The 5,332-nt window shown below is 46.4% G+C and overlaps 1 long non-coding RNA gene across 2 annotated transcripts; it reads left to right on the top strand.

Annotated features, from left to right (window-relative positions):
* The first annotated feature begins 378 nt into the window (after positions 1-378).
* On the top strand, positions 379-4,913 carry LOC100513921 (uncharacterized). 2 transcript variants are annotated; one of them, XR_302699.4, is made up of 3 exons: positions 379-489; positions 3,505-3,647; positions 4,486-4,906. It is a non-coding gene; the product is annotated as an uncharacterized LOC100513921 (long non-coding RNA). The 2 variants fall into 2 exon arrangements; XR_014842613.1 differs by lacking the exon at positions 379-489 and adding an exon at positions 760-1,090 and having other exon boundaries at positions 4,486-4,913.
* The last annotated feature ends 419 nt before the right edge of the window (positions 4,914-5,332 follow it).

The raw sequence follows: 5,332 nt of genomic DNA, 5'->3' as shown, positions 1-5,332 counted from the left end.
GAAGGAAGTGCTTCTTCAGGCCCATCTGACAGGTGTGGGGACCCAGTGAGCACCGGCTGGCTTCCCCTCCCTCCCCTTTTATTGATAGGAACTCTCCAGTCCTGCCGTGAAGAGGTAAAACTAGCATCACAGTGTCATTTTGAGGTTATTTATACACCCACAGTGCTCGTGGCTAGGGTGTGGCCCTGAGTATGAAGTTCATCAATTGAACTCTGATGAGGCTGCCTGACCACTTCCCCCAAATTAGTTATTTTCACCGCAGAGAAGCGCAGGTGCATGACTTCCTGTGCCGAGATGACTGGCCTAGTGGTGATGACTCAGTGGCATGTGTGGTGGTGATCTGACACAGCCAGTGCCGGCTGGGGCCCTGGGGAAGGTCTCTAACCACAAGCAGGCTGGGCTGGGGCTGCGTGTCCCCGGAGCTCCCAGCCCACCAGTCTCAGGCACCCCTCACAGAGCTGGGACTCCTGGACCCCAATGGAGCAACAGGTATGCGGGGTGGAGGAGTGGAGGGTCTCTATTGTTTTTGCCACAATCCCTTCTCCTTTCCTATTCTGCAGCCCTCGGTCCATTAAATGCCATTTCCTGGCATCACCCAAGCTTGAAAGGCCAGATCAAAAGTTCCAAGTGTCCCAGCTGTGGTGGGGGGGGGGGGGTCATTCAGACTGAGCATTAACCACAGCCCTTGCGAATGATTTATTCTGTTTGAGACTTGGGGCACCCTAGCTGCTTCCCCTCTGCAGGAGAGGCTGTATAGTTCTTCCTGCCCTGCAGTTGTGAACACAATGTGAATGCATTGTCTCCCCTACAACAAAACCAGTCTGCCCCAGCTCGGGTGTCACACCCATTTGGTGCATGAATGGGGAGAGGTCTTTTGGAGCTGGAAGAAGAATTTGAAGTTCTCAGACTGACAAAATGCAGCAGGACCCTTTTCCTCGTCATGGACCGCAACCACATGGAAACGGTGTGAATTCAAGCCTTGAGAAGGATAATGGCCCAGAGAGCTGAATTCTGTGCCTGTGGCCACATTTCAAGACAGCTTTTAATTATTAAGGAGCCTAAAAAGAAGACCCAGAGTCCCAGGATCACAGTAGATGAAGAGTGAAAAGCAGAGGTAGAGGCAGCAGAAGTTGGGGGGTGGAGGGGGATGCACATTGAACCCAGGGCCAAGGACTTCTGCACCCAGGAGCCTCAGGGTACCTGCAGCATTGAGCCATGACACGGAGAGAGATGAGCCAGGCTGGCCTTTAGCCTCTTTACTGCTCAGGAAAGTGCTGATGGCACTCACCATCAAATGCTGAGTCTTGGGGTTTTTTTTTCCCTTAATTTATTTTTTATTAAGGTATAGTTGATTTACAGTGTTGAGTCAATTTCTGTTCTACAGCCTAGTGACCCAGGCTGTCATACTTCTCACAATATGAGAAACAGGATATATTTTTCTTCTTTCATATTATCTTCCATTGTGGTCTCTCCCAAGAGACTGGATGTAGAGAGTTTGTTCTCTGTGCTGTACGGTCGGTCCTCATTGCTTATCCATTCTACATGGAATAGTTTGCACCTACTGATCCCAAACTCCCCGTCCATCCCACTGATTCTTTAGCAACCACAAGTCTGTTCTCTGTACCCATGAGTCCGTTTCTGTTCTGGAGATAGGTTCATTTGTGCCATATTTTAGATTCCATACATAATTGATATCACATGGTGCTGTCTTTCACTTAGTGTGAGACTCCCTAGTTGCATCCATGTGCTGCAAATTGCACTATTTCATCCTTCTTTTATGGCTGGGTGGTATCCATTGCATATAAGTACCACAACTTCTTAATCCATTCCTCTGTCGATGGACATTTAGGTTGTTTCTATGTCTTGGCTGTTGTGAACATGCTATGAACATAGGGGTGCACGTAGAGTGTGGTTTTATTTTTTTAAATGGCTACTAACATCCCAGGACATAAATGCTCATAATCTAATTACTTAATAAGCAGAACTATTAGATATTTCCCATAAAACCATAAAGATATGGCAATGGGAAGAGCACTGAACTGTGATCCAGAAACCTGGGTTTCTATTGCCTCTCTCCTTTAACTGCTCAATGCATCTCACTTCTCTGGGCCTCAGCTTCCCCATCTGTTAAACTCAAGAGTAATCGCTCTGACTTCTTAAGTTCAAAGGCTGTAGGGATAACCGAATTAGATCAGGCACACAAAAAAAGGGAAAAGGAGGGGGGGAAAGCTTCTAGAAAAGTAAAACACTAGGTAAATGGAAGAGGTGGTTTTTACCAATAAACAAAATGACCAAAAAGAGAAATGGATTATCTTGGCAAAATCTGAATTAGCTTAAGGATCAGAGCTCACCCTGAACTAGGTGCTTGGGGATAGTTTTCCCCTTCTTTTTTTTTTTTTTTTTTTTTTTTTTTTTTTTTTTTTTTGTCTTTTTGACTTTTTGCCTTTTCTAGGGCCCCACACGAGGCATACGGAGGTTCCCAGGCTAGGGGTCCAATCGGAGCTGTAGCCGAAGGCCTACACCACAGCCACAGCAACACAAGATCCGAGCCGCATCTGCAACCTACACCACAGCTCACGGCAATGCCAGATCCTTAAGCCACTGAGCGAGGCCAGGGATCGAACCTGAAACCTCATGGTTCCTAGTCGGATTCGTTAACCACTGAACCATGATGGGAACACCACCCCTTAGCTTCTCATGCAGAGCAGCTGATCCCAAGAAGACGGCTCCATCAGTAACAAGTGCATCTGGCCTCAGCCTCCATCCCAGTTTCCCTCCCTGGGTTTTCTACCTCCAGGACCAGGTAAAACACATGCCCTTCTGCCATCCTGACTGTTGAGTGACTACTAAGGTTAACCAAAACAAGCCTGCCAGGGAACACTGGCCTTTCGATGGGGGCTTCTAGAAGCCAGTGCTGTCTTCAGAACCCAAGGGTGCGGGGTTGAGATGGTAGAATGACAGGCAGGAGGGTTGGTATTTTGGAAGAATGAACTGCCCTGTGTCTATTCCTAGAATCAACACACTACTCCTCCCATGAGACATCCCTGAATTTAACCTCATTTCAGGAGAAACGTATAGTTTTGCTGCTAAAACAAAAACTACCGTCACTTGAAGTTCTTCAAAAATAGATTCTACTGGAAGCGAGGAGTCTGAAATACATGCAAGACCAATGACACTAGCAGAAGATACCAGGGTTTTTTTGTTTTGTTTTGTTTTGTTTTTTTGAACCTCAAAAAAGCAAAGCTTTGGAAATGACCAAGTCGAAGCCCAGTGTGTGATAACAGGCAGACCGTGTGATCTGGTTCTTAACCTCCCTCATTCATGGCATCCTCCACGTCCCCGTAATTCCACACAGTGTCCCTGTGCCAAAAGAAAGAGCTAATAGTTCCACTTATTAAGTAATTAGGTTATAAGCACTTATGTCCTAGGAAGTTAGTAGCCACTTAAAAAAAAAATACACAAATTGCAAGAAAAAAATTACATTTATTTTTCTTTCTAAAATAGCCACTTACAGTTGGACTCAGCACAACGTCTCAATCCTTTGGACTTAGGCCAGGCATGGCTGCCCTTCTGTTCTGTTTCCTGCTGATCTTCATGCAACAGCTGCTTTACTCTCAGCCGTCTTCAAAAACCCCAGCCCCACCAAGGTAGGTATGCCATGAAAAGGAACGTGGCCTGGCCCAAAGTTGAGACTATCTCAAGCCACAAGGTCCCACACTGTTGGGTAGACACAGATCATTGTTTTGTTGACCAAGAGAACTGAAAACTGTAAGCCCCCTGCAGGGCCTGCAGGAGTCTGCTGAGGCACACGGAGTGCTGCAGGGCACAGAGAGGGAAACACAGGTGCAGGAAAGATCCCTGGACTGGGAAGCCGGCAAGGCCTGAGTCTAAGTCCTGACGCAGCCCTTGAGGAGCTGTGCAACCTTAGGGCAAGTGGACAACTTCTCTGAGCTTCAGTTCTCTAGTCACATAAAAGGGAGGCGAGAAGCCCTAACATCACACCCTATTTAGAATTCACTTCTGCAGGACGTTCCCATTGTGGTTCAGCGGTAACAAAACCAACTAGTATCTATGAGGATGTAGGTTCGATCCCTAGCCTCCCTCAGTGGGTTAAGGATCTGCGTTGCCATGAGCTGTGGTGTAGGTCACACATGCAGCTCAGATCCTGTGTTGCTCTAGCTGTGGTGCAGGCTGGTGGCTGCAGCTCCAATTCAACCCCTGGCCTGGGAACTTCCATATGCTGTGGGTGCGGCCCTAAAAAGCAAAAAGAAAAAAAGAGTTCACTCCTCTAAAGAGACAAGCCCCAAGCAACTGACACACATTTTGCAAAGGATATAGAGAAAGTGCAACTATCAATCAAACGAGGCTCTTGTTCCCCCAAATCGATCCAGAGAGCTCAGTAAGAGAGGAATTGTCTGGGGCTGCAGAAATTCTGATTCACATCTGAGACAGGGTCCTGAGCCTGCATTTTTTTTTTTATTAAAGTTCTTCCAGATGATTCTGTTGCCTGGATTAATTTAAGCATCATTTCCTCCTGATGACGCAGCAAAATGGAGAGCCTCGTGCTCCAGAGCACAAAGTCTGCAGAAAATGTTGGAGTGTATTAACATCAACCTCAGTATTTGCTTTTTCGTGATACTTCATCACCTTCTCTTACCCCTTTTAATATGGTCACATCATTCACGTGGGTTTAAGGCCCAGTTTCTGGGCAGGACAGCCACGAGGCCTCACCCTGTCATCACAGAGTTCGTGAAGTCATCTGGTTGTGGCTGGGACGCAGCCTCCAGCAGTCCCTAAGCAAAGAATAAACATATGCTTTTATTTTCTTAATGCTGTTGGTTTTTTGTGTGTTTTTTTAAAGACTTCTTCTTCTTGGACCCTTTTACCCCTCTGGCACACAAGTTCAAGATTCCAAAGAATAATGAGGAAAGGGCAACCAGCTAGTTGCTCCTTGCTGGCCTTGCTTTTCCCACTGATTAGTGCAAAAGGGGGCATAAAATTCTGATGCAGAGGAGCAGTTTCTTCTTCTTTGAACTCAGCTGGACGTCTCCAAGGGACATTTGGAAGGATGGTCATCTATGAGCAGGTTTTTTTGCTGTTACTGTTTTTTTGTTGTTTTCTAATGTGAAAAAGAAGAGAGTTTTTAAAACAGCATCCACAGAGTCAAAGTTTAGCTCCATCACAAGGCAGCCCCTCTCCCATGAGAGGTGCTGGTTACAAAGTTCACTGCTGAGGTTTGGGTTTGAGAGATTTTTTTTGTTGGTTGGTTGTTTGGTTATACAAGAGCCATAATCCATGAAATATAGCAGCTATCTCATGGGTCTCGTTCTCC

Source organism: Sus scrofa, chromosome 3, assembly GCF_054392235.1.
Source record: "Sus scrofa isolate SSC_HxYL_T2T_F1_AM1 chromosome 3, Sscrofa_HxYL_maternal_Yorkshire_Landrace_v2.0, whole genome shotgun sequence".
Classification (NCBI taxonomy): domain Eukaryota; kingdom Metazoa; phylum Chordata; class Mammalia; order Artiodactyla; family Suidae; genus Sus; species Sus scrofa.
The sequence above is the reverse complement of the archived record's forward strand: the minus strand, read 5'-3'. Positions and strand labels throughout refer to the sequence as shown.